Genomic DNA, 27,304 nt, shown 5'->3' with positions numbered 1-27,304 from the left:
TGCGGTAACCCTGTTTTGACACCTTTCTGTTACACAAAGCAGTGGGTAAACACAAAGACGTTATCAGCTGATTAAAAATGACACCTTATGGTGGTGTGCGGGTGTATTCCTGTGTATACAAGCCTTTGTATTATCATGTGTGCAGAGCATGCATTTCTGCATGCTACTGTATGTGTTTCTCCATGTTTAATTGTGCACATGCATGATTCTGTGTCTTATTACCTCTAGCTGCGCACTGCTCGGCCCTGCGCTGAGGATTAAATGGGGGAAATAAAGGTATATTGCTCAGTAATGCAATCTGTCCTGCGAGTTGAGAGATGAGCAGCCTGCCCTTTGCGCTGAGCGGACTCAGGTGATTTAGAGCAAGCAGATGGAAAATTCTAATGTGTTAGCCTAACCCCGAACGGCTAAGAGCTAATTTATTTCAAACCCTTCGCAAGAATTACAGTTCCTTCCTGGGATGCTTTTTTTCCTGCCTTCTCCACTGCATGCCTCCCTCATCCTCTACACTCTCAAACACAAGAGAGGAAAGTAGCCAGGATATGCAGAGCAACGGAAGTTAAGTGTAAAGCTGAAGTGTATTTAGCCCATCACAAAGCACCGGGTTGCAGGATTTATTCCTTCCTTAAAGTCAACATTGAACTCCATTTAGGGTGCAGCAGTTAATTGAAAATATGCTACTCAGAGGCAAAGTAAAAACACAGAAGAAAAGGGATAAACTGACAATTTATAGTGCGTAGATTTTCTGCCAAGAACATTATTCTCCTCCTCCTCTCATGATGTATGCCAGTACTTTATTTTAGGCAATTTCAAGTGCTTTGCACGTTAATTTGGTTATTCTAATTTATGACCGAGACATAATGCGGTGGATACTGAATTACTTTTTGATTGAGGACCACTAATAGCCCCTCTTCTTGCTTCCTCTGCCCTTACCTTCAAATCCTGCTGCATGCCAACATAATATCAACACACTTAGTAGTGCTTACAGTAAAATGCCAATATAATGTGTTTTTAGGCCAGGAAATACACAAGCACATTCAAGAACACATACGAACACAATTATCCTGGTAATTAAGACAACACACACCCATGCAGATATGCGCTTATACCCAACTTCTCCCCCTCCCCCTCGTTTGCATGGCCTGGGTGAGGAATTTCAGCGTGTCCGCCCCTAAGTGGACATGTCTGTCTTGATAAACACTTTATGCAGATCAGCTTCCACTTGTTTTGCCTTTCTTGAGAGAGGGAGCCAGGGAGAGAGGAAGAGAGAAATAATACCTCTCTAATTGACCCATTTGGCCGCTTCTCTGCCCACAGGAGGGGGCTCCGGCTTTTAATGTTTGATCGGCCTAATTTCCCCAACACATCATTAGCGGCCATCTTCAGCCTCGACTCTTAATAACCTCTTTATGAGGCGAGTGGATGCCGTTAAAAGTCTTTGTCTCTCTCATCTCTCTCATCCCTCTCCCCGGGTCCTGGACCCTCCTCGTCCTTCTAATTAAGTCAGATGTTTCAAAATATGGTAATGGCGGCTGGACCCGTTTCGAATTGAATAAGCAAGCGTCTCCTGGACTCTTCCAACATTTACATAATTTCATTATCAGGTAAAAGGCACTAATTGTTGAGTGTGAGTGTTTGTGTGAGGGAGTGCATGGCCAGGGTGAGCCAGCGGTTCCTTGGCAGAAAAGCAGCACTAATTACAGAGCGAGTGGCAGCGCTCCAGAGCCTCGGTGTGTAAATGCAACAAGCCATTTATACACGGGCTAATAGATTCCTGAGCGCCGGCCCGGCCATTCCAACAGTGTAGGGCAGCATTTTCAGAGCAAAGCTGGTCTTTTATTACACATTGTATCCTAATCATAGGTCAGTGTTTACAATCTAATGCGCAAAGCAGCAAGTCTCTTTTATCCATTCATTCAGCTGCTTCTCTCTACACGTCAGAGTAAAACAAACAAACAGAAAAAGGTCAAATCAAATCTTTTCATACACATGAGATGTATAATATTTCAATGCTATTTTGCAACATTAGCAGGTAGAGTCTCTAAGGTGTCGTTGTTCCATTGTTTCCTTTTTAAAGGTGGATTCTGCCATTCTGGACAAAGATTGTTGATATTTCATTGTTAGCAGAACGTTAGCTTATGCCACATGTACTGCTCCCACTACCTTTGTCTGTACTTCTGGAATAGTGTTGTATGGCTTGGTCAGAGTATGAACTCCCTTCAGTGCAAACAGAAAGCTGGTGGAAGCATTGTAGCTTACACATTGAAATGGCTTACTTCATAGTTTGCTGCATCCTGTCTTGCCTTGAATCTCTGCCGCCGAGTAAACTCTATAAAAAGGACAAAGTAGGAAATAACTTTGGGAAGCAATAATATGATCATTTCCTACATCTGCATAGGAAACCATTTCATCTACATCACTGTTTCTAATGGTGTAAATATACTGAAATGGTCCTACATGGAAAGATAGACTGTGTTTATAACTTCTAACACTGTACATCTAATATTGTTTTCATGGTGTCTTGTGAGTTGCCAACTAATGACAACATGTTGACATCCTGCTAGTTTTCTCTGTCCGTGTGTGTGTGTGTTTTTGTGTGTCTCATGTGCTTCCTTTGTCGTGCCTCCTGCAGTGTTTTTGTCCAGACATCACAAACAGCTGTGACCGTCTCTGCCTGTATCACGCTACCAAACTTCCCCTACACGCAAAACAACATTATCTTGCTTGTTTTAGAGCTGATGATTACTGACACACACTTACCAGGACACAGCTGTGTGGAGGAAGGACACGAGCAACCTTTTTGGACAGAACAATGATACGGGTTGATTAGAAAAAACCTGGATTACATTCATTGTTCTTGAGTTCCAGTAACATTTTTTTTCAAAAGCTGCACATGGCTAATAGTTAAGCCTTAGTATGGCAAAGATGATTCATCTGAAGCATTTGGGAAGGGTCTGGAAACAATTAGAGGAAAGAGTTCAATGGTTGAATATAGAAAAGAGTCAGAGATTACTCCAGTATACAATAACAATGTGATGCTAACTGGATTGGCATAACTACCAGAAATAAGTTGAGCATCAACCCCCCAACCAATGTTATTCATTTAGAAATTGTGAAATTAACATTAAGTGAAAGCACAAATCAATAAAAGACTTACAAACTACAAAAAGATAGTGCCCATATGGCTACTCATATATAAACTTATATAGAAATTGTTAAAGGAAAAATATACCAGAATGCAGACCTTTCAAAAGGTTTGCTGAAGTCATAGTTGATCAAATCAATTCATGTCTTTTTATCTTAAAGGTCCCCTATTATACTGTTTTTCATCAATATATTATAGGTCTCAGATATATACTAAACATGTCTCTGAAGTGTTTGGCTGAAACACCAAACAGATCATTGCAGCATCCCATAATCCAGGGCTCGACATTAACGACTGCCCGATGGCCCGGGGCCATCTAGTATTTAGCTCGGGCAATGAAGCCTCAGCTGCTGGTGGCCCGATCGGGCAATCTATTATGCCAGTATCATGCAGCTCACGGATCCAGTAATGAGTGACCCGAGAGTAAAACTAAACATATCTATAACTAGTTTCGGTAGTTTGAGAGGTAATATTAAAATAGCTACGTGTGATATTCTAACCTGAAGCGTGTGTTTTGTCCGCTCACCGCTGCATGTGATCATGCAGAGCTGCGTGTCGACTCGTCAGCAGCAGCTGATCTCTCTCTCCCATCAGATTTGACTTCACTCGCGTTTATGTCCATATCGATCAGATGCAGCTAGTTCTAGCTAATGATAGGACTACCTTCTTATTAAAAGACACCTAAACAATAAGTGTCGCTAACTGGGTGAGGCCACAAAGCATTATGCATTTGTTTACATGCCCACCGGAACCCCGAGGCATCTCTTTCTCCACATTAAGTGTTAGACATTAGAATGGACTACTCTTGTCTTTCACAAACTTCTTGTCTGTCACATAAGTGGCGCAACTGAAGCGGTATTGCGCTAAAGGGAAATTATTTTGACCGGACATTTTGACCGAAGAGATTTAGATTTGCCGGCTAACGGGAACTCTGACGTCACCATTTTGTGTGCTTCGCGGATTCGCTCAGCTCCTCTCGACTGTTGCTCGGGTCTGCTCAGTCAGCTTCCGGATGAGGAGGCATTTGTTCGACCAACTTACAGTAGATAACATTACAAACATTTTTAACAGGGGCCATAATAGCGTAAATAATGTTTGTTTTGGCAGTTATAACTGAATGTAATGTTTTCTACTTTTTTACATCTGGGAAGGCATTTGCCTTCATCAGATGGAAAGTGTCTTGACCAACAACTTAAGTATTTATTATAGGCTAGCTATGCAGGGTATGCAAGCGAACAAACACAAACAAGAACAAACAAACAAGTGAAATGAAGAATAAAATTGAAATTGTACAATATAATATTGTGGTGGTTCATCTTATAATTCAGTCTAGAGAATGCACCAGACAGCATCTAATACCTGCAAAAATCTAAATGTTCTAGGGGGAGGCCCCCCAAACCCTTCGTGCGTCATTTCGTCCGCGCGCATTTTTCAGGGCAATCTCTATTGGGCTCAGGGCCGTCTGTAAATTAGCTTAGATGGCCCACAGGGCCATCTCCCCAAATCCTTAATGTCATGGACTGCATAATCCCCTCTGTTTCAGCCCTGTTTCAAAAGTGCTGATTCTCTGTCTGTTACTTTAGATGAAAATAAGGAGCCCCTCCCCACGCCCCTCTGAGAGAGATTTGGTTAAAAAGAACACAATGGTGCTCTAGGAGGAGATTCAGGTGATAAGGGGGGGGGGGGGGGGGCTTACCTTGGTTGATGATTGGCTAATGGTTACAGAAGCCAAAACATCGTTAGGCCATCATAAAGTGGCCAAAATCTGATCAGCTCATGATGAACTATTGTTTTTGAACCTTTTTGTTTTAAATGGGAGTTTTTGAATTTCCCAGTTGTTTCCTTTTTGTTAAACATAACTACACTGAAACACTTTATATACAGTATCATGTTTAAAACTTGGATGACAGCTGTTTCTGCATTAGTGTATTATTACATATCATGTAGCTGACGCTTTTGTCCAAAGCGACTTACAATAAGTGTAAAAACCATTATAAGGGGAATGTTTTCAAATCAATCATACCAATAAATTACACTTTTGGTCAGTGTGTGTTTGTTTATGTATTTGTGCACATATTTAGAAGCTAATGAGAAATACATGAATCACCCCTCGTTAGACCCGTTTCTCCCAGCCTGTCCATTTCCCCACCTTTGATGAGATGCACATGATGACCCCCCCCACACCTAAGTATCTGTGCTTCGTTCCACTCCCTGATAGTCAGAATGTGTGTGTGTGTGTGTGTGTGTGTGTGTGTGTGTGTGTGTGTGTGTGTGTGTGTGTGTGTGTGTGTGTGTGTGTGTGTGTGTGTGTGTGTGTGTGTGTGTGTGTGTGTGTGTGTGTGTGTGTGTGTGTGTGTGTGTGTGTGTGTGTGTGTGTGTGTGTGTGTGTGTATCAGAGGCCAAGTGCCAGAGCCATCTCATTTCCCTTCTATATCTGCCATTTACCATTTGAACCAAATGGTTATTAATGATTAGACACAATGAGACAGGGCCGAGCCATGTTGGATATAAGATGCGTCCAATTTAAACAGCCATTTCTTAAAATGCATTTTTCTTATCATTTCATAATCGGTTTATATATATATATATTTTTCATAGAAGAACAATGCTTAAGGTGAGTCTAGTAATTTAATGTACTGTAGGCTCAATTAAAAACATAAATTCTCAACATTAACTGCAGTTATATCTTACGAAAACAATGATTTGATTGTTGTTGTGTTTTCCCTAAAGTAAGAGGAATCCCACTCTCACGCAGTAAATAACAGGGAAATGCTTCCATACTCTCTCAAAAGTTAAAAATATGCCAGTAAAAACACAGTTTACTAATTCACACATTTTCAAACATTTAAAAAGTACATAAACAACAAATCGACAATTTCTTCTTCTCAGAAAGTTTTAAGACAATTCAAAACCAAAAGGATCTCAAAGTAATTTCTTTTTTTTGTTCATATTTCAATCAAATGCATGTTAATTCCCTTGTCCCCAAGGCAGCTGAAACAAGTTGTATCACTGCTGTGGAATAAGGTAGACTACTTCTCTCAAGAAATGGACTCTTGGTTGTGAAAAACAAGTTGATTTGCATTGGATACAAGTGTTATTACCTTAGCAGCTTGGCAGCTTTTCCCTTTTTTATATACAATAAGATGGATACTTTGTGAATATCACATGCACAAACTCTCTCCCTCTTTTGCTCCTTTACTTCACTTTCTCTCCCTCACACAATAGCCTGACACCACATAGCTCTTCATCAGGGCCTCGTGCACGTGCAGAAGATTACCTTGTCCCCTGATTGCCACCACACAGGGAGGGGGAGTTTTTTTTTCTTACAAATTAGTGGATAAATAGATACCCCTCCACCATCGCCACCATTCACCCCCCACCCCGTCTCTTCCACCTACTCCACCCATCCACCCTGTGCCTAATGACGGGGGCTGGGGAGCGGTAATGAAAAACTATACATCACAATCAGCCGGACAGTCCTATTCATGGCTATGCATTATGCTCACTAGTCATAATCATCGCTGCCGTGACAGAGGGAGAGATGTGGAGAGGGAAAGAAACAAGGGAGAGATGGTAGGAGAAGAGGGAGAGAGGGAGGTGGTCTGAAAAGCAGCAGAAATAATGAAATTGTAGGTAGGAAAGGGAGGAAATGGAAGGAGAGAGTGCAGAGGAACTATGACAGAGAGGAGAAGTAGAGGGAATGCAACTCCATCAGCTCTGTTTTTAAGCATTACCTCTGTAATGAATGCACTGCACACAAGGACACTGCCGCTGCTCTGCAGCAGTGTCACCTGGCTGACAGAGTATTTCTTCCTCTGCTTAGCGGTATAATAGTTATGAGATTCTGAGGACTACAGTAGGCAGCATGGCAATCGCATACAATGCTAATGCTTATTGCAAAAGCTGTCCTCACCAGTCCAGTACATCGATAACATTTACAGCACGTGATTTACGTCTAAAGGCAACGCTCAGTGTCAATGTAGAAGGCTGTGTGTCCTTTATTAAATTAGGACAAAAAGTCTTGATGTGGAGGTCGGGTGGTGGATGGGTGTAAAGGGCTTCCCATCCAAGTCCAACAATTAATGTTGACCTTCTCCTCAACCGTAACCACATTTTTTTCCCTAACCTTAATCAAGTGTTTTAATGGCCTAACCTTCTCCACACCTAAAGGCCCTTACACACTGTGTGATAACAGTGATCCTGCAGGTTCATTGCGTGTCACACTGTTCAAGATGAGTCTAATAAAAACTTGATTACAGTCTGTCTGCTCTAACACATCAGATTTGATATATCGTGTGTTGGATGGAATATATGCATGACAGAAGACTTGTTGCATTTCTTGTTTGTTTTGAATGTGCAGTTAGAACTAAAGAAAATAACATTGTTCAGAGGTATACAGTGTATGATGTGAAGTACAACTTTTATCCTATTTATGGGATGGTACGGGCTAAATTGTAATACAAAGAAATATGCAATTTTGTTGCCCTGGTAACCCTTTACCCTCTAGCTTTTATTTTAATTTATTCAACTTTTGAACTAAACAAAGTAATTGCTGGGATATTAGAATACAACAACATTACCTAAAGTAGGTCTAACAGGGCCCCTTTCAGGGTCTTAGCCAAGGATTGGTTGTGTTCAGTGTTACCGCAAGCAGTAGAACCCATGGCCCAATCTACAAAACTGAATTCCAGTTGAAATATTTTTAAGGCAGGATTCGGTTCACTAAATATGTTTGGAAGCTTCAAGGCTTAGTCCCCCCACTTCCCTTGTATCAACAGAGAGTAGAGTTTAAAAAGCAGAGAACAGAGGAGAAGGAGATGAGAAGCAAAAAATAAAAACATAGAAAAATAGGAGAAAAGACATGGGAATCACATTGACTTTTTCTCCTGTTTCTCCTTTCTTTCTACCCTCAAACATACATACGCACACACACAATGCAGACACTAGGTGAGAACTGTATTTGTGCAGCTCATTAACCAGAATATCTCCTCTGCATTGGCTTATTTGGCAGCCACTGCCTGCTGAGCCTGTTCCTGCCATCCAGCATCCTCAGGACAGTCAATTGTAGAAGGTGTGTGTGCAGTAGAATATTCACTCACAGTGTGTAGGTGCGCCCGTATGGGTTTGCATGTGTTTGTAGGCGGCAAGCAAGCAGGGTAAAGAGAGAAAAAAAGTCTCTTTTTTTCCCGAAACAAAGTAAGAACATGGCAGAGGTCTGGTAGGCACATGCGTTCACCCAGAATCCTTTGGGGGAGCTTTGTATTAGGACAAAGCTGCGTAATAAAATTGGGATCACATAATCACTTTGACTACAGCGAAAAAACTAGACTGGCTAAAATACCCAGGGGACAAATAATAAGGTTCTCCTATCAAACATGTTGGCTCCGTCTGTCGCCAGGTGTACAAGAGTGCGTGTTGGTGTTTACGGCACAGTATGAGAGTAAAAATTGGGGCGTGTAGCAACATTTATATCTCACACACACAGAGGCTCACACACATACACACACCTTTTCTCCTTTTACTGTTTTTATAGACTGGTCGCTTACAAGCCACAAAATGTCACCGCTGTTGTTAATCCCATACAGCCTGCCTAATGAGACCATACTTCACACTCTCCTTCGAGGGTCTACGTGTGTGTCTGTGTGTGTGTGTGTGTGTGTGTGTGTGTGTGGGTGTAGGTCTTCACTTAGTATGTATATGTTAACATTTGTCCACATTTGCAGTGTTGTGTGTCCGTGTGTCCGTGTGTGTGTGTCACCCCTGACCTTGCCCTAACCCACATCTCATTCCATCTCATTAAATATGTATGTCTTATCACACAACCGTGTTCTCTCTCTCTCTCTCAAACACAGACACACGCACAATGAGACCTATGTGCACGCAATACATTTCAGTAAGGTGACGAGGACAGGGTTGGCGAGAAAAAGAAGACTATTTTACTAATGGGTTAGGTGGAGATGGAGATCGGCAGGACAGAGAGAGTGGAGCAGAGTCTATTTCAGGTGGATGGTTTGGCCAGGTCTTTTATTCTTCCTTTTTCCACCTCTTCTGTCTTCCATGCATCTCACTGTGTCTCTCTCTGTGTATTTGCGCACAGTGAATCTTGATCGAATCGGAGTCTAATGAGAATGATGTGCTACAGGGATAAAACACGGCCGTGGCCTCCCGTAAAACACAGAGCATCCCTAGCATTAATTATTGACCGGGCCGGGGCGCCGCTGGAGGGCTTTACAAGGGGAGAAAAACATTACACTGACCACCAGCATAGTTAATCACCATCGGACATTGGGTGTTGCTCAGACTAAGTGGATACATGAAGAAATAAATGGAGCTTTTGGTTAACTTACCTCTTATATAATGATGATATAGACATAAAAAGCATGATCTTCATGCTGCCTTAACCTTGACGTGGTTCTAAAACGCCTAACTAAATGTCTTTTTAGGGAAATAGGATATTGGTATTGACACTGAAAAGTGTTTTTAGCTACTTCTTCAGTGCTTGTTAACTTTAGGTGCAGGTAAACATTCACATGAACTTGGTTTTTCCAAAGACATTCAGTGACACAATGCAACATCACAGGCAGTACTTGTAATCTTTTATCACTGTCAGATCTCCACCCAAAGTGAAAGCATATTTGGCTTGTTTTGGGTAGCCTCTATTCCTGTTTTTAGAGAGGAAAGAGTGACAGGAAATCAGGGAAGAAACGACATTAATCAAAGGTCTCCAGTCCGACTCAATATTGAAGTTCATTGTAACCTTTTAACCCCAGGGCCACCAGGGTGCACCTCCCATGAACTCCTATGAAGAACACTGATCTGGTTATTCAAAATGTTTGTGAGGTATAGATTAAATGAAGTCATTATATTTCAGTGCATGTGCTACACTTTAACTTGTAAGATCAAAAACTTGAACCCTCAAATTTAGTCTGAATGTTTGGGTCAAATATAAAGATACTAACATATGACCTTGACCTGATCTCATTGAGATATTTTGCGTAACTTCACCCATGTTTTAAATAACAATTGTATCTGGTTAATTAAGCAGTGTCAAGTAGATCAGATTTTGAACACACGTGTACATGCGAACACACACACACACCATGGTGACAAGCAGCAGGGGCGAAGCTAAGATCGATGGCCAAACAGAGAATCAGCTAGTATAAATGTGTGTGTGTGTGTGTGTGTGTGTGTGTGTGTGTGTGTGTGTGTGTGTGTGTGTGTGTGTGTGTGTGTGTGTGTGTGTGTGTGTGTGTGTGTGTGTGTGTGTGTGTGTGTGTGTGTGTGTGTGTGTGTGTGTGTGTGTGTGTGTGTGTGTGTGTGTGTGTGTGTGTGTGTGTGTGTGTGTGTGTGTGTGTGTGTGTGTGTGTGAGACCAGGTTTGTGTCTGTGTGTGGAAAGCCAAAGCCAAAACAATGGCCCATCAGATTGAAACTGACTTCACCTTGTATCTTTTGGCCCCGGCTTGCGACAATAGATTGGACAGGAAATCCAATGGCAAGCTGGGAGACAGGGAGAGGTGGAGAGGGGGATGGAGGAGCAGAAGAGGAAAACAGATTGCTAATTTGCTGCTGTTGTTTGTGTGTGTGTGCGTGTGTGTGTGGATATGAAACTTACTGTATGCTTTGATAATGCCCACGTGTGAGGACATTTTAATGTGTATTAGATACACAAAGTGTGTGTGTGTGTGTGTGTGTGTGTGTGTGTGTGTGTGTGTGTGTGTGTGTGTGTGTGTGTGTGTGTGTGTGTGTGTGTGTGTGTGTGTGTGTGTGTGTGTGTGTGTGTGTGTGTGTGTGTGTGTGTGTGTGTGTGTGTGTGTGTGTGTGTGTGTGTGTGTGTGTGTGTGTGTGTGTGTGTGTGTGTGTGTGTGTGTGTGTGTGTGTGTGTGTGTGATGGGTGACCTGGCCCATTTTAATCTGTGGCAGAGAGAAGATGTGGTGAAAACCATTATCACCATCTCCCTGTCGCTGATAACAGCCTGCTAATCTGTTTGCTGGAGGTATTGAACAAATGCATTTGTGCCACGGACGGACAGGGAGAGAGCAGGGGGGGGGAGATGGGAGCTGGTGTGTGTGTGTACATGGGAGGGGGTGTTGGAGAGGGGCTGATGAAAAATGAGAGGATGAGGAGGTTGGGAAAACTTCCCCGACAGCAGTGGCCTTACCGTGACAACAACGTAGGAGCGAGAGATGAGGAGAGAGAATGAGGGAGAGGTAAGACAAGGCGGGTAGCTGGAGGAAAGAAATTGAGGTAATGACAGAGATAGATGAAAAGGAATGAGAAGAAGAAAGACTGGATGAAAAAAGAGAATAATACAAATAGTTGTAAGACATGTGGTGAGGGAGTAATGAGGTGTTGGATGCTGAGTATGACTGATCCTGTAAGTGTTGTGGATCGTTGGTCCTATGACTTGACCTTGACCTGTGATGTAAGTTTGAGTTGACCGTAGTCAATCATTTTGAGTGATATTCTTAAGTTAGAAACTGTGTAAGGGTCCCCATGGATCCCCTTAGATTTTTAATATTCAAAACTCAAGGTATTGAAATGTCAAAATGTTGGGAATTGTAGGAGGCATTCATTCACATGTTTGGATGTTCGGTGGCTGTTGTGCTGAGTATGTCACGTTTGGTATCGGTGTAACATTGGTATTGGAAATGATTCACCATGTTGAATGCCATCGGCCAATCGGCTAATCAGATGACATTCCTTTATGGACCATCTGATATGTTGTGTTGGACACAGCTTGTAGACCCAGCTGCTGATTTGGAGAAATAGCCACTGGCTGGACACTCTGGCATGACATGAGAAATGACCTGTGTGCCGTTTCACATCTTCTCATAGAGTATAGTAGGCTTAGTAACAACAAGACACATGCATTTCCAAACATTTGGTCTACCTATGCTGTAAAATATATGTATTATCTCTTCGGCATCTATTGCACGTCTGTCCATCCTGGGAGAGGGATCCCTCCTCTGTTGCTCTCCCTGAGGTTTCTCCCATTTTCCTCTTTAAACTGTGGGTTTTCTCCAGAAGTTTTTGCTTGTATGATGTGAGGGTCTAAGGACAGAGGGTGTGGTGTTGTCATACTGATATTCTGTACAAACTGTGAAGCCCACTGAGACAAATGTAACATTTGTGATATTGGGCTATATAAATAAACATTGATTGATTGATTAACAAGACAGAGATGCTCAGAATATCTTCCTTAGTAGACAGTAGGTAGTCAGGAGCTGGAGTATAGAAAATACATAATTGTGGAGTTATCCAACCACACGTACAAGAACATAAAAGGAACACAATTCATGCAGTGACCCTTTCTACTTCTAACTTCATTGCTTCTTCCATCCCTCGCTCATAAATGAAACCAAAATGTAAATAGACTGATTGGACATTTCTTTTCTTATTTCACTATATCCATATGAATCATTTACATGTAACTGTGTGAGTGGAGGTCTGTGGTGGGGTGGGGGGGCAGTTTGGTGTTACTGCCAGCCCCGGGGCTAGCAGTTAACCTGAGCTGAGACCCTCTACTGTGAAACGCTGGAGATTACAGAGATGTTAAAGATGAGAACAGGGGGGTGGAGTGGGGTTGTAACACCCTGAGCAGTGTGTCAAACATGAGGAAGGACACACACTTGTTTTCTCTTCCTTCTTTCTCACCAGCATCCTTTCATTCTGCCAGCAACCTCTCTTTTCTCCAAATGTTTGCATAAAATTTCTCTCAATTTAAATGTTCCCAATGTGTATCCCGTCTTACTCTATCCACCTGTATCTCTCCTCCTCGTGTCATCTCTTCTCCAACACTATCTCCCCCCCTCTCCCTCCCTCCTGCTCTGCTGAGGCCCTGGGGCACCATACCAATGCTCCGGCTAACCCTTGTATAAGTTTTCCAATTCCAATTCCTGCTGGATTATGGCATGGTGGTGACGAGGGGACATTTCCTCTCTGATTATATATTTGATTCAATGGCATGATTATTGAAGGTGTGTGTGTGTGTGTCGGAGGTGATGATGTCGAGTGGGGACAGAGACCTTGACCTCACCCAAGGGGACAATGGACATTCTTGGGCTTCCTCTCTTTATTCGCACACACAAACGTGAATGAATACCTACGTGATTTCCATCCCCCAATTTCCATGCTCGCCAATTGCAATGCTCACACACACACACACACACACACACACACACACACACACACACACACACACACACACACACACACACACACACACACACACACACACACACACACACACACACACACACACACACACACACACACACACACACACACACACACACACACACCTCTCCACCCTGTAGCCCCGAGGTTAGGGGCTGTAGATGGCAGACATGGAGATTGGTTTTTAGTTAAATGTCAGTGGAGGTGAAAGTACTGCCCAAAGGCACCTCGCTCTCTGCGTCTCTCGCCATCTTTCTCAGTCTCTGTCACTCTCTCTATGTCTTGTTCCGTTTCTTATGACAACCTCTGTCTTTCTTTTCCTTGTGTCTCTTTTTTCTTAGTTTCTCCCCTCCTCATATCTACCTCACAAATATCTGACAACGAGATGCAAAATCTCAATCTCTACTGAGTCCTTTTTATACCGAGTGAAAATGGAATTAACAAAACTGAAACTTTAATACTTTATCGGTTTGTATTGAAAACAAAACTGAGACGATAAAGTGGCTATAATATTCCCTTTGATAATAATGTACTTGACCTGTAAGTCACAATCTAAGATAACTTTAGACCAAGGCATGGGTTAATGTGCTATTATGCATTACTGTAAGAAATTAAGCCATAAATGGTATGATTGAACCCAGGACAATGTCTGAGAGAGCCTATATTTGAAGTTATGGGCCGTTTGACAAGAGAGGGTACTGAAACTGACAATCACTTATCTTGCATCCCAAAGTCACAGCAATACGAGCGCTGTGCTTACTGTGTCCTGTTCAACAGATATTAAGACAGACATTCCAAGATATTCCGTCAGCCCAGCTACTGATGAATGCTGATATATTCCTGCTGGTGTGTTTGTATGGCACTGTGCCCCCCATGTGATCATTATTTGTCTACATTAATATCAGTAAAGGCTGTTTAGAAATGATGGAATGGGCCAGGTAGTTACTTGGCCTTTGCTCAGAGGACAGCTGGCTGCGAGTGTGTGGCACAGATTGCGTGCTGCTGTTGGTGTCAACATGCCAGCTGCTGCTCCTTGTGAACACCCAACCAAAAGAAGAACACTGCTGTGCATCTGTTGCAGCCTGTGGCTTTAACAGTGTTGTTACCTTTTTAAACTCCAAAATAGTCAAAGTGTCCGCCTTGGCCTTTTCAGTTGGTAGTGAAGATGAAGCAAAAAATGAAGCGAAGACATTCGACTTATGTCATCATGAGTTTGCTCCCACCAGCTGAGATTTGACAGCTGGATCATGCCAAAGACTTGGCATCAAAAAGCACTAGAGAAAAGCTGGCATCCTGTCCACGCTGAATATTTGAATACTTATGTTTGTTTGTGTGTGTGTGTGTGGCCTGTCCTGTTCGACCCTACATATGTCAATCAACTCAGGATGGCAGTTGTCAAACTGGTATTCACAGCATCAGAGCCAGAGGGGTGACACACACACACACACACACCCACACACACACACACACACACACACACACACACACACACACACACACACACACACACACACACACACACACACACACACACACACACACACACACACACACACACACACACACACACACACACACACACACACACACACACACACTGGTATTCAGAGATCATGTCCTTAAGGGTTGTTATTGTCCTAACGTGGGCCGTACGTTGTCTGTCCACCAATCTGATCACACGGACCACTAAACCTCTACACTGTCCCAACGTGCGTGTGCGTGTGTTTCCCTGCATGAACGCTGACTGACAGCTGTCACAAACCCTGAGAAGCAACAGACCGCATGGACTGTGTGTGCTTGTGGTACTCTTGTGTGTGTGTGTGTGTGTGTGTGTGTGTGTGCGCCTCTGGACAAAAGAAAAGGTCAGTGTCTGCTAGCTATTTGACTGTTTGCTACACTGGACCAATGTTATGCACACACACTTGCCCACAGAAGAACGCTGATAGCAGCAGATGGTGGTTGTTAACTTGGGTTCATACGCACACACGCACACGCACACGCACACGCACACGCACACGCACACGCTCACACCTGCTGGCGTGGACAAACACATCAGGCTCCAAAGATATATCATGCCAATAAACTTTTTTCACAGCAGAAATGTTGAAATGGCATAGTAGGAAAATGACAGGTGTATTCAATTACATAATATAGGAATAGTTGTATTTCACTAATGACAGGCCCTGTTACTGAGACTCTCAATGGAACTTGTTAATGTTGTCGATTTAACCTGCATTTATCCTACTTTGACCATCCAGAATTGACTGCTGTGGAAACGGTTCCGTGTCTTTTGTAATGACAGTGTTGCCATCTTCCTCATATAGGAAAGAAACAGGCCCAGTTTTAAGGAAAGAAATGTGAAGAATAATAACTTTGCTCTTTGCCAAATAGCATCTTTTCTTGCCCGAAAGGCCCTGGCAGAGCACTGGGTAGAGCCTCCTCCCAGCATTTTATCAAAACAGCACTCCCAGCTTCCCCTGGCTGATCCTCTCACATAAATGGGCTTCACATTCTTTGTTCTGTTCTGCCAAAAACAGACTTGAAACTTCGGTTTCAACAGACGGATTTCTGAAAAGTTGCGCAAAAACTGTGATGCACTCGGAAAAAGACAATGAATGTTGCGCTTCTTAGTGGCAGCAACATGCGACGGAACGTGCTCTCTCCTTATTAGTGACAATTGGAGAAAGATGCTGGCGCTGAGAAAAGGGCTCTATGTGGACACAGACCCTTAGAATGTTAAGCATTTACTTTTTTGTCATTTTTATAGTCCATCATGAGCTTCAGCCTTCTGACACAAAGCACTCCTCTCTTTCCCAGCATTATTGTTATTTCAGGCTCTCAACTTTGTTCCACTTGCCTGGCTCAAGTGCAGTGTCCATTTGAACCCCAACACCACGGGGGCTGGATGGCAGGGGAGCGCAGCCGAGGCAACAAACGAGCCAATTTGAAGACACAAATGGCCTGGCGTTACACTTTCCCTAGTTAAACCCAGAACAATGCAAGGAGGCACAGAGCGAATGTGACATTAGTGGCTTCAAGTGTTTCCCTGTAGGCCAGTACCCTGTCTATCTGCATATATGTGTGTGTTGTTGCTCTGAGTAAGTAAGATAGTAAACCCAATAGAATAAATGTCTATAACCCTGAGATATCCTCACAAACGTTGATGCTGCGCATGAAGAAGAGCATAAATAAGTAATGAATTGCTCATTAGCTGTCACTCATTGGAGAAGTAGAGTCATTAATGGCAGCACTGATTCATTGCACTATTTATATCCTCACAAGACTGTTCCTACTTATATTAACTCCATCTAAATTAAGATAGTAATTGTTAACGCTTCATGTTACTGGTCCAAAAAAGTAATGTGTCATCCACAAAGATGCAGTACACATTAACAACATCTTGTTGATCATTCTTCATTACACACTCATTTGAATTACAGATAAGTCAGAGTTAAAGCTGAATGTCAGCCTGTGTACAAATGTAATTATTTGACATAATTTTGTTGTTTTGTTGACAAGATTGTGTATTTTTGTCACTTGGATGAGGCTCTGTGTAAGCTTTTAGTTAAAAAGTCCATCTAATGTATGTCATCTCTCATATTCCCAGATGCTTTACATAAGTCGGGAACTCACCTTTTGTCACCACTAATTTCACTAAAGACTCTAAATCACACAATAAATGAGACATGGAGGTTGAGCTGCGTTACATATTTGGACCTTTTTGCAATGAAAAGAACCAGACTAGTTTGGAAAACCCAAGGTCTGCACCTTAAATTAAGACAATTAAATAGGTAAACAACATCGAATCATATTGCAGCACAGAAAAGCATGTAAATAAAATGTTCTTGATACCAACTAATGGCTTAAACTTCGGAAACTAGGCTTACCTGAAATCTCCCCTTAAATCCTCGTAGTCCAAACCTAGCAACCCTCACACCCTCACTCCTGCCAACATGGCGGCTGCCTGATAAATGGCTATCCCTTGTGCCTATAAACAACAATCTCTATCTCACACACACACACTTACACAAACACACACACACACAGAAGGGGCCCTGCGCTCCATTCTCGCCCACTAATTCCTATTCATTTAAAACAGCCACCAGGGCATGGCGTAACCCGGCCGGCCCCAGACACCAGCCATTCATTATTCAGCTGCTTGCTTTATGAATGGCTTACAGGTGGATGCAACAACAGCAACCAAGCAATACAACTCATAAATCACACACACACACACACACACACACACACACACACACACACACACACACACACACACACACACACACACACACACACACACACACACACACACACACACACACACACACACACACACACAGCTTTTCTTTTAAAACAACAGCAGTTTTTGAGGATACAGGGCAGTGTGGGTATGTGTTTCTCTGCAAACAATGTCGTCAATTTCCCTCCGTGCACTTCCTCTTGGTGCTGTTTAATTAGTAATGAGGACAAATATTTGTTTGTTTCAACGCTGAGGGAGGCGGAGGAGGCGAGAGAAAGAGAGAACCCACAGGACTAAATTACTTTCCCTTCGGTTGTTGTCACAAACAAGCTGTCTCACTGTTCTCTTCATAGGCAACCAATGATAGAGATGGCCCCCTATCCTGTGTGTGTGTGTGTGTGTGTGTGTGTGTGTGTGTGTGTGTGTGTGTGTGTGTGTGTGTGTGTGTGTGTGTGTGTGTGTGTGTGTGTGTGTGTGTGTGTGTGTGTGTGTGTGTGTGTGTGTGTGTGTGTGTGTGTGTGTGTGTGTGTGTGTGTGTGTGTGTGTGTGTGTGTGTGTGTGTGTGTGTGTGTGTGTGTGTGTGTGTGTGTGTGTGTGTGTGTGTGTGTGTGTGTGTGTGTGGCACTACCAAAGCACAGGGCAGCTGTTTAACATAGTCTGTGGTATAACTAATAGATCACACTGTGTTACATTTGTCAGTGTGACACTTTCTCCTATATTGAGTTACACTCCAGGGCCTTCCTCCCTTTCTTCTCCTCCCTCTCCGCGCTCTTCCTCGTACTCCTCCTCTATTGGTCCATCGTGCTCTTTCTGTCCGTCTCAACTCTTTTTAACCTCTGAATTGTCCTCGCAAATCATGACTCAGGCGGCAGACAGCGGGGGGGATCAGCGTAGCAGAACAATGCACTGCTCTGGTCAAGGTGTGTAGACCCCGCTCATCCACCAACTGTGATGGATGACCAGATGGACTGTGTGTTCTCTGAGAGTTTTCTCTTGTTACACGTCAGGGCCCACTCAAGTGTTCCGGTTTTCACCTCAGACTGTGCTTATATTTAGATTGTCTCCTCTTTTAAAGTCAAATAAATCTTTAGTTTATTTCCTGGAGGAGGAAGATAAGATGAGATAAGAGAGGACTTTATTTATCCCAAAGGAAATTGTTGTGCCAGAATTACAAAAATACAATAAACACAGCAGCATAATAATAAAACTGTACACTAACAGTGCAGTAAAAAGAGCAATGAAACATCTACAGGAAACATAGACATCATTAATGTAAATATTAACAGTATTTAGTAGTGCAAACAAACGTAGTGGCAGACACATTATTATAGAATATTATTAATAATAATATTGCACAGGAATCATATCTATCCACAGGTATTAATACATTTCATAAGAATGAAAGAATTTCCCAATGCAGTAACACTGGCTATTCATTGTTGAATATAAATAAGTTATAAATGCAATGGTTGAAATCCAAATCATTTGTATGCGTTTTCAAAATATATTTTTGGAAATATAAATATTATAAGAACTTGATATTCAACCAAAAGATGATGCCTATTCATGCGAATGAGAAATGTTAACTTCAGGGTTTATTTATGTGCGTCTGTGTCTCTCCCACCGGACCTGACCATCTTCCCCCACTCCAAATGTGTACTTTAGAAATACAACCTTTCCATGAACCAACATTTCCTAACACCAAAAGTCATAATTGACCTTTAATGCAATTTGATGTTTTCTTACAACAGTTTAACAGATGTTTATTTTATAATGGTGGTTAAATTGACACAAAACTGAGTGCCATATGTGCTAAGCTGGTGACTTCCGTTAGAGCCAGGGAAGTTTTCTATAGCAGCCTACAGGATATACACTTTATGATGGTGGATACCCATACTAAAGAAATGGTTCACTTGCCGTACCAAGTCAAAGTTGTGAGTTATGATCTGAGACCTTGGACAGCTCCCTCACAGCAACGGAGAAAACACAGAAGGGGAGTTCCTCCTAATGTTATGGGATCAGTGGAACTGTATTATATGCACTGCAATAGGAAGATACATTTTTGCAACATTCAGTAACTGGCCCACAAGAAAAGTCTCTTAGGAGTTTTCCATGAATTACCTGTGTGGTAGCAAATGTTAAAGGGGCTGAACATTCTGTGTAACCAAAGTGCAAGGATGCTTTCAGGTCACATGTAGATCTGTGAATGGAACAGAATCGAACCTCATTATTTACCAGGGCGATTTCTTACTCTTTGTGCATTGCTTTGTGTGTTTTATGTTCAGTACAGTGTGTGTTTGTGCGAGGGCGGTGGCGTTGCAGTGGAGATTGATGGGCCCTTCTCTTTGTTCCAGATGCTTCCACTCGGCTCGTCTTTCACTGCCAGGCCTCTGATTCTGTTTCCACTCTGTCACTCACTCACAGAAAACACAGATACACCTCCATGCACTCAAACACACACACACAAACACACTGATTCTCTTTCCAGTTCGTCAGTCACGCAGATACACACCGAGATTTGAAGGCAGTATGTGACAGCGCATCTAACGGCATTCTCAGCAGCCACATACACACACTCTCACAAGCACACACACTCAATGCCCCTCAGCATCGTGTTTTGTTTTCCCCAACTGACCTCTTGAAGAAAATAGCTTGTTTCTGGCTGTGTTGTGTTTGGAGTTGTCAGGTAGACACATTTATAAAGAGTGGTAAGATACTGTCGATATGTGGGTATGCTTGTGTTTATGGCAAACACATTGGATTGACTGCTCACAACAACATTTGAAGTGGCTTTTTTGTTATCCAAATCGATAATACCCTTCATCGGAATCCTGTCAAATTGCTATTCTTAAGTTTGGTATCGGCTGAGAAATTTGAAATTTGAGCGACACTACATTTTTCTTTAAATTCTAATATTAGTTACAAATATTTTACACTGTACGACCAGAGCAAGTTGCCTAGTAGGAGAAGTTTTCAAATGAATGTTAACGAGTCAACTGTAATGGTTTGCGGGATTCTCTATTTTAGAGCTCCTGCAAGTACAATAGTTATTTTTCAGATAATCGTCATGACAAAACAAGTGTTAATTCTGTGTTGTTTTCATTCCCACCATCATGGAGGTTGTGTGTTTGGTTTGGTTAGTTGGTCTGTTTGTCAGGAAAAAAACCCTACTGACCAGATTTTCATTCAATTTTGCAGAAGGCTCTAGCAAGGACCTAAGACAAAAAAACATTTAGTCAGAATCCTGGGGTGGAAGCACTCATTATGTTTCACTTCTGGGGACAGCCTTTGGCAGGGGCATGCCCATCTAATGCCATCTGCCTGTGGCTCTTGTAAAGTCACTTGAGAGGTCCAGAGTTGCTTTAAACCACAAAGGAGGAACACTCATGACGAGGATGTGTTACTCATTTGGTACATTTTTGGTACCATGCGGTTAATGAATGTATTTATATCGTAAAGTTGAGTGCCAGCTTTGAGCCCCATACGCTTACCATTATAATTATTTTAAACAAATGATCAATTGCTCTTAATGGAGACTTTTAAGCTCAACCCTTTTAACTATACTGCTATCAGAGTGTAGTTACAGTGCTCCTTGGCTTAACTTGTTGTGTAGCATTTAGAGATTAACCAACCCCTCTGAAAAGCAGCAGCTGTGAGGTTTGGATAACACACAGGACTAACTACCTGCACCCCCCCCTCCCCCCACACACACACACACACTTGCATGCACCATGATTCATAACCCAGTGTGCTGCCTTTTGACACAAAGGCAATAGGAGCAGCAGCCTGTACAAGCCTGGACTTTTATTCCTTTCAATTTGTCTTGCTTAAAAAACAAACCGGCCGTGAGCCAGTGAATAAATAAATAAAGCGGTAGGCACTGAGGAAGGGAGAAAGGATGGATGAATGGCCCCGTCTCAGCAGTGAGGGGGGTACTGGGGGGGTAGATACCTTGGAGAAGAAGACTGGTGTGTGTGTGTGTGTGTGTGTGTGTGTGTGTGTGTGTGTGTGTGTGTGTGTGTGTGTGTGTGTGGACCATTGGTTGTCTGTGTCGCTGCATAGTGGTGCATACATGATATTTCACGTTTGCAAATATACACCAGTTGTGCACTCCCACATGTTTTACATATTTAGTTCAACATGTGAAAAATGTTTTGACCTGTGTTGATATGATCACGATTGTGCGTAGGAATATCATGGATATTTGTTTTTGTGATGTCTGAAAGTGTTTTCTGTGTGTGAAATGTTCTACAATATTAAGCAATCTACATAAATAACTACATAGCTCACGCATTATGTTTGGGTCAGTTTAGCCTGGGTCAGATATATTGGAAAGGAGACAGAGGGGATATCAAGGGTCCGCACTGGTGCATTCACTTTGGAAACATGTTCTCTTTCACATTATCATTTTTTTCTTACAAAAGCGTACACCTCCAAACGAGAAACACTTGATGTTGGATAGAAGAACACATCAAAGATACAAAGATCATTCAGTCTGCACACCGGCTGATGGTCCTATATATGTACAGTGGGGCAAAAAAGTATTTAGTCAGCCACCAATTGTGCAAGTTCTCCCAATTAAAAAGATGAGAGAGACCTGTAATTTCCATCCTAGGTATACCTCAACTATGAGAGACAAAATTAGAAAAGAAAATCCAGAAAATCACATTGTCTGATTTTTAAAGAATTTATTTGCAAATTAAGGTGGAAAATAAGTATTTGGTCAATAATAAAAGTTCATATCAATACTTTGTTATATACCCTTTGTTGGCAATGACAGAGGTCAAACGTTTTCTGTAAGTCTTCACAAGTTTTCACACACTGTTGCTGGTATTTTGGCCCATTCCTCCATGCAGATCTCCTCTAGAGCAGTGATGTTTTGGGGCTGTGGCTGGGCAACACAGACTTTCAACTCCCTCCAAAGATTTTCTATGGGGTTGAGATCTGGAGACTGGCTAGGCTGCTCCAGGACCTTGAAATGCTTCTTAAGAAGCCACTCCTTCGTTGCCCGGGTGGTGTGTTTGGGATCATTGTCATGCTGAAAGACCCAGCCACGTTTCATCTTCAATGCCCTTGCTGATGGAAGGAGTTTGTCACTCAAAATCTCACGATACATGGCCCCATTCATTCTTTCCTTTACACGGATCAGTCATCCTGGTCCCTTTGCAGAAAAACAGCCCCAAAGCATGATGTTTCCACCCCCATGTTTCACAGTAGGTATGGTGTTCTTTGGATGCAACTCAGCATTCTTTCTCCTCCAAACACGTCTAGTTGAGTTTTTACCAAAAAGTTATATTTTGGTTTCATCTGACCATATGACATTCTCCCAATCCTCTTCTGGATCATCTAAATGCTCTCTAGCAAACTTCAGACGGGCCTGGACATGTACTGGCTTAAGCAGGGGGACACGTCTGGCACTGCAGGATTTGAGTCCCTGGCGGCGTAGTGTGTTACTGATGGTAGCCTTTGTTACTTTGGTCCCAGCTCTCTGCAGGTCATTGACTAGGTCCCCCCGTGTTTTTCTGGGATTTTTGCTCACCGTTCTTGTGATCATTTTGACCCCACGGGGTGAGATCTTGCGTGGAGCCCCAGATCGAGGGAGATTATCAGTGGTCTTGTATGTCTTCCATTTTCTAATAATTGCTGCCACAGTTAATTTCTTCACACCAAGCTGCTTACCTATTGCAGATTCAGTCTTCCCAGCCTGGTGCAGGTCTACAATTTTGTTTCTGGTGTCCTTTGACAGCTCTTTGGTCTTGGCCGTAGTGGAGTTTGGAGTGTGACTGTTTGAGGTTGTGGACAGGTGTCTTTTATACTGATAACGAGTTCAGACAGGTGCCATTAATACAGTTAACAAGTGGAGGACAGAGGAGGCTCTTAAAGAAGAAGTTACATGTCTGTGAGAGCCAGAAATCTTGTTTGTTCGTAGGTGACCAAATACTTATTTTCCACCATAATTTGCAAAATCAGACAATGTGATTTTCTGGATTTGTTTTTCTCATTTTGTCTCTCATAGTTGAGGTATACCTAGGATAAAAATTACAGGCCTCTCATCTTTTTAAGTGGGAGAACTTGCACAATTGGTGGCTGACTAAATCCTTTTTTCCCCACTGTATATTTAATGAAGACCCAGTGACATATTAAGCCTAAAGAGAGCTTGTCGCTCAGAACAAGTCGAGACCTGCAACACAATCAACGTGAGCCCTACATGCATGTGTTGCTTTTGTGTACCTTTTTGTAATTGCAATGCATTTAAACATGCTGTCAGCAACCCCCTGAAGCAAATAAAATACCTGACATGACGGATAAGTTCAATATATCCAAAGAAAGAACTGTCATAGATAATTATATGTAGACACTCATTAGTGTCGTATCCTTTCCCCCGTGGCAACCATAGTCAGAAGAACATTTTCTCTCTCCATGTTGTTCTAATTTCTAACTCTACTTCCATCCATCAGTCCTTCTTATTATTATTTCACGTTAGTCGTTGTTTCTCGGCTGTGCGTTGGGATCAAGCGGCAACTCTGGGGAAGAGCCGGGACGCCAATACGGAAGTGCCACAAACTGCAGCTTATATATTGGCCGATAGGCGATGACTGCAGAAAGGAGCAATTTCCATAGACCCCATGTTAAAATGCCCAATTTTACAGAAGAAAAAAACATGTTTCTACCCCTGGATGCAATAAATATTATTATGGATATAGTTGGATTCCACCTTCATGATTATGAATCTGTGAGTGAATTGTTTTCTAACGTGACCCTTTTATTTATATTAGGTCTTAACGTTTTTGCATAAATTAGGGCGTGGTCACATTGAGTGACAGCTCTGTCAAGTGACTGCTGCTGTTAGCTTCTTGTCTCTCTGCTAGCTGCCCCGTGAAGCTACAGGGACTCTGCCTGCTCAGTTCATCCAGGGAACACAACTTGACCCCGGCCGTGTTTGTTTGTTCTTCATGCTTATATATCGGACTATTGTGACTCGCTCTACGGTTTAAACAGACGGTGCATGAATGCGGTTTTGCGGTAAGTGACATTTGAGTACTTTATTTATGTGTTTATGATTTTAATTAGCTACGTAATGAATGTTAAGGCTTGGGTTAGCGTGTAAGCGAGTGGTAACTACATCTGTGTTAACGATGCTAATCGTAGCCTCCAAGTACTATCGGATATAGACTGTATATATAAAGGTTAAAGCGAAATAGACAAGTGTTAAGTGGGATAATACTGTAGAACAAACAGCTTATGTTTGAGGTTGATAAAATAAGGCCATCCTTGTAACTTAGAGAGATATTTTATTATGTAGGTAGGAACTGTATGCATCGCTAAGGTTAATTTAAATTGGCTATGATCAAGTATGTAGACAAGGCAAGCTAACGTCAAAGTAGTGTATGTGAAATCAACCTCACAATAAGATGTGTGTATATTGCAATTATTAATGTCATATTTCAAGATGATTACTTAGATATTACAATATCGTTGGTTGAGCTGGAGTTCATTATTGAGCTTTGTAGAGCCGATGAAAGGGAGTCAGAGGCGGTGTGTTCAGTATGAAACTCCACAGTTTTTTAAAATTATCCATTAATCAACACAAGTTAAGTACATGTGCTGCTCTGTATGACAAGCTAGCATTAATGACACCAAACTCCGGCACCCTCACTAACGGGTCCGGGTTGCAACACAATAATCCCAATGGGGAATTATGTCCCATAACGTGTCACCCCACAAGCCCCCCCAGAATTCACACAAAAACAAAGTCAGCGTGGCGGGGCGGAACGACAGGTCGGCCCCCACGACTCCTGAGCACGGGAGTCGGAAAAACGACCTCTGCATGTGCGGCCTCCGGAAGAGGCGCCCCCGTCGCGTATGTCGTGCCAGCACCACCGGCTGGCCCAAATCCAAATGGGCCGCCTTCACCCGGTCCACAGAGACGCGCTCAGCCTTACCACCCAAGTCGACCACAAGGTGTTTGTCCCCGTGCTCCAAAACACGGAAAGGTTCATCGTAGGGAGGCCGTAGAGGACCCCTGTGCGCATCGTGCCGGATGAAGACATGCTCTGCCGAGCAGAGATCCGCGGGAACCCGGGACACCTGAGTACCATGTTGAGCAGTGGGAATCGGAGCAAATGTCTCAGCGGCGTCCCACAGGCAAACCCACTACGCCGACCAGGGAACCGATGTGTTAGGGAGGAAATCCACTGGAACTCTCAGCGGCTGACCGTAGATCATCTCAGCCGTGGAACACTGCAGATCTTCCTTGGGCGCGGTCCGCAGGCCCAGCACTACCCCAAGGCAGCTTGTCGACCCAATTACCGTCCCTTAGGCCAGCTCTGAGTGCTGGCTTCATGGAGCGATGGAAACATTCACAGAGGCCGTTAGCCTGAGTGTGATAAGCGGTTGTCCTGTGAAGCTTAACCCCCAAACCACACGCCACAGCGTTCCAGAGCTCAGACGTGAACTGCGAACCCCGGTCAGAGGAAATGTCCGACGGGGTGCCAAACCGACACACCCACGTTGCAATGAAAGCCCGGGCTATGTCAGCCGCTGACGTCGATACGAGAGGAACCGCCTCCGGCCAACGGGTCGTCCTGTCCACCATGGTGAGGAGGTAGGAAAAACCCTGAGAGGAGGGCAATGGACCCACTAGGTCAATGTTGACCTGGTCAAACCTCCTCTCCGGCACCATGAAACGTTCCAAAGGGGCTTTTGTGTGGCGATGCACCTTAGCGAGCTGGTAAGCCACGCACTCACCAGCCACACACTCACCAGCCCAAGTCCTCACATCCTTTTTTAATCCCCGCCAGACGAACTTCGCGGCCACCAAGCGCACCGAAGGTTTACCGCCGGGGTGAGACAGGTCGTGCACTGCCTCAAAAACGGAGCGACTCCAACTGGCGGGAACGACCTGCCGCGGCAGGCCTGTTGAGACATCGCACAGGAGAGTAATGCCTGCGTCACCGAAAACCACGTCTTCCAAGCGCAGCCCCAAGCTGTCCTCCTTCAGGGCCTTTACGCCGGGGTCCGTGACCTTGTCCGTCGCCATGCGGGTATAGTCCAGGCCCAACTGGACGGCCCCGATGACAACCTTGGAGAGGCAATCTACGACCAGGTTCAATTTGCCAGCCACGTGCTTAATGTCTTTGGTGAACTCTGAGATGTAAGACAGCTGCCGCTGCTGACGTGCAGACCAAGGCTCTGCCACTTTTGACATGGCGAACGTGAGCGGCTTGTTGGTCGGAAAACGTCATCAATTCTCGGACTTCCAACAAAAAAACGAAGTGCCACACGGCCAGCCAAAGTCCAAGGAGCTCTCGGTCAAAAGCGCTGTACCTGCGTTCCCTAGGCGTCAGCTGACGGCTGAAAAAGGCGAGTGGCTGCCATGTGCCCTCCACCCACTGCTCGTGCACCGCACAAACGGCGTAGTCCGATGCGTCTGTGGTAATGGAGATGGGAGCCGTGGATGATGGGTGCACCAACGACCTGCCGAGCCAACGCGGTCTTGACCGCCGTAAAAGCAACCTCAGCTTCCGCCGTCCAGTCGATCGCCTGGATGGGGGTCTTACCCTTCAAAGCATAATGTGGGCGGCACGGGCGATGAAACGGTGGTAGAATGTCAACATCCACAGGAACTCACGGAGCGACCGGGCTGTGAGCGGGCGAGGAAACGCCGCAACAGCCTCAACCTTCGCCGGCAGGGGTGCTGCACCGCCTTTGGTGACGCGGTGTCCAAGGGAGTCAATG

The 27,304-nt window shown here is 43.6% G+C and overlaps 1 protein-coding gene across 9 annotated transcripts in view; it reads left to right on the top strand.

Moving 5' to 3' along the window:
* rnf220a (ring finger protein 220a) overlaps positions 1-27,304 on the top strand; it is a 294,921-nt gene that overhangs the window by 8,394 nt on the left and 259,223 nt on the right. The gene's annotated exons all lie outside the window — the stretch shown is intronic.

This window comes from Notothenia rossii (assembly GCF_949606895.1).
Source record: "Notothenia rossii genome assembly, chromosome: 9".
Classification (NCBI taxonomy): domain Eukaryota; kingdom Metazoa; phylum Chordata; class Actinopteri; order Perciformes; family Nototheniidae; genus Notothenia; species Notothenia rossii.
Note: the sequence above shows the minus strand (reverse complement) of the source record. Positions and strands in the feature narration are given on the sequence as shown.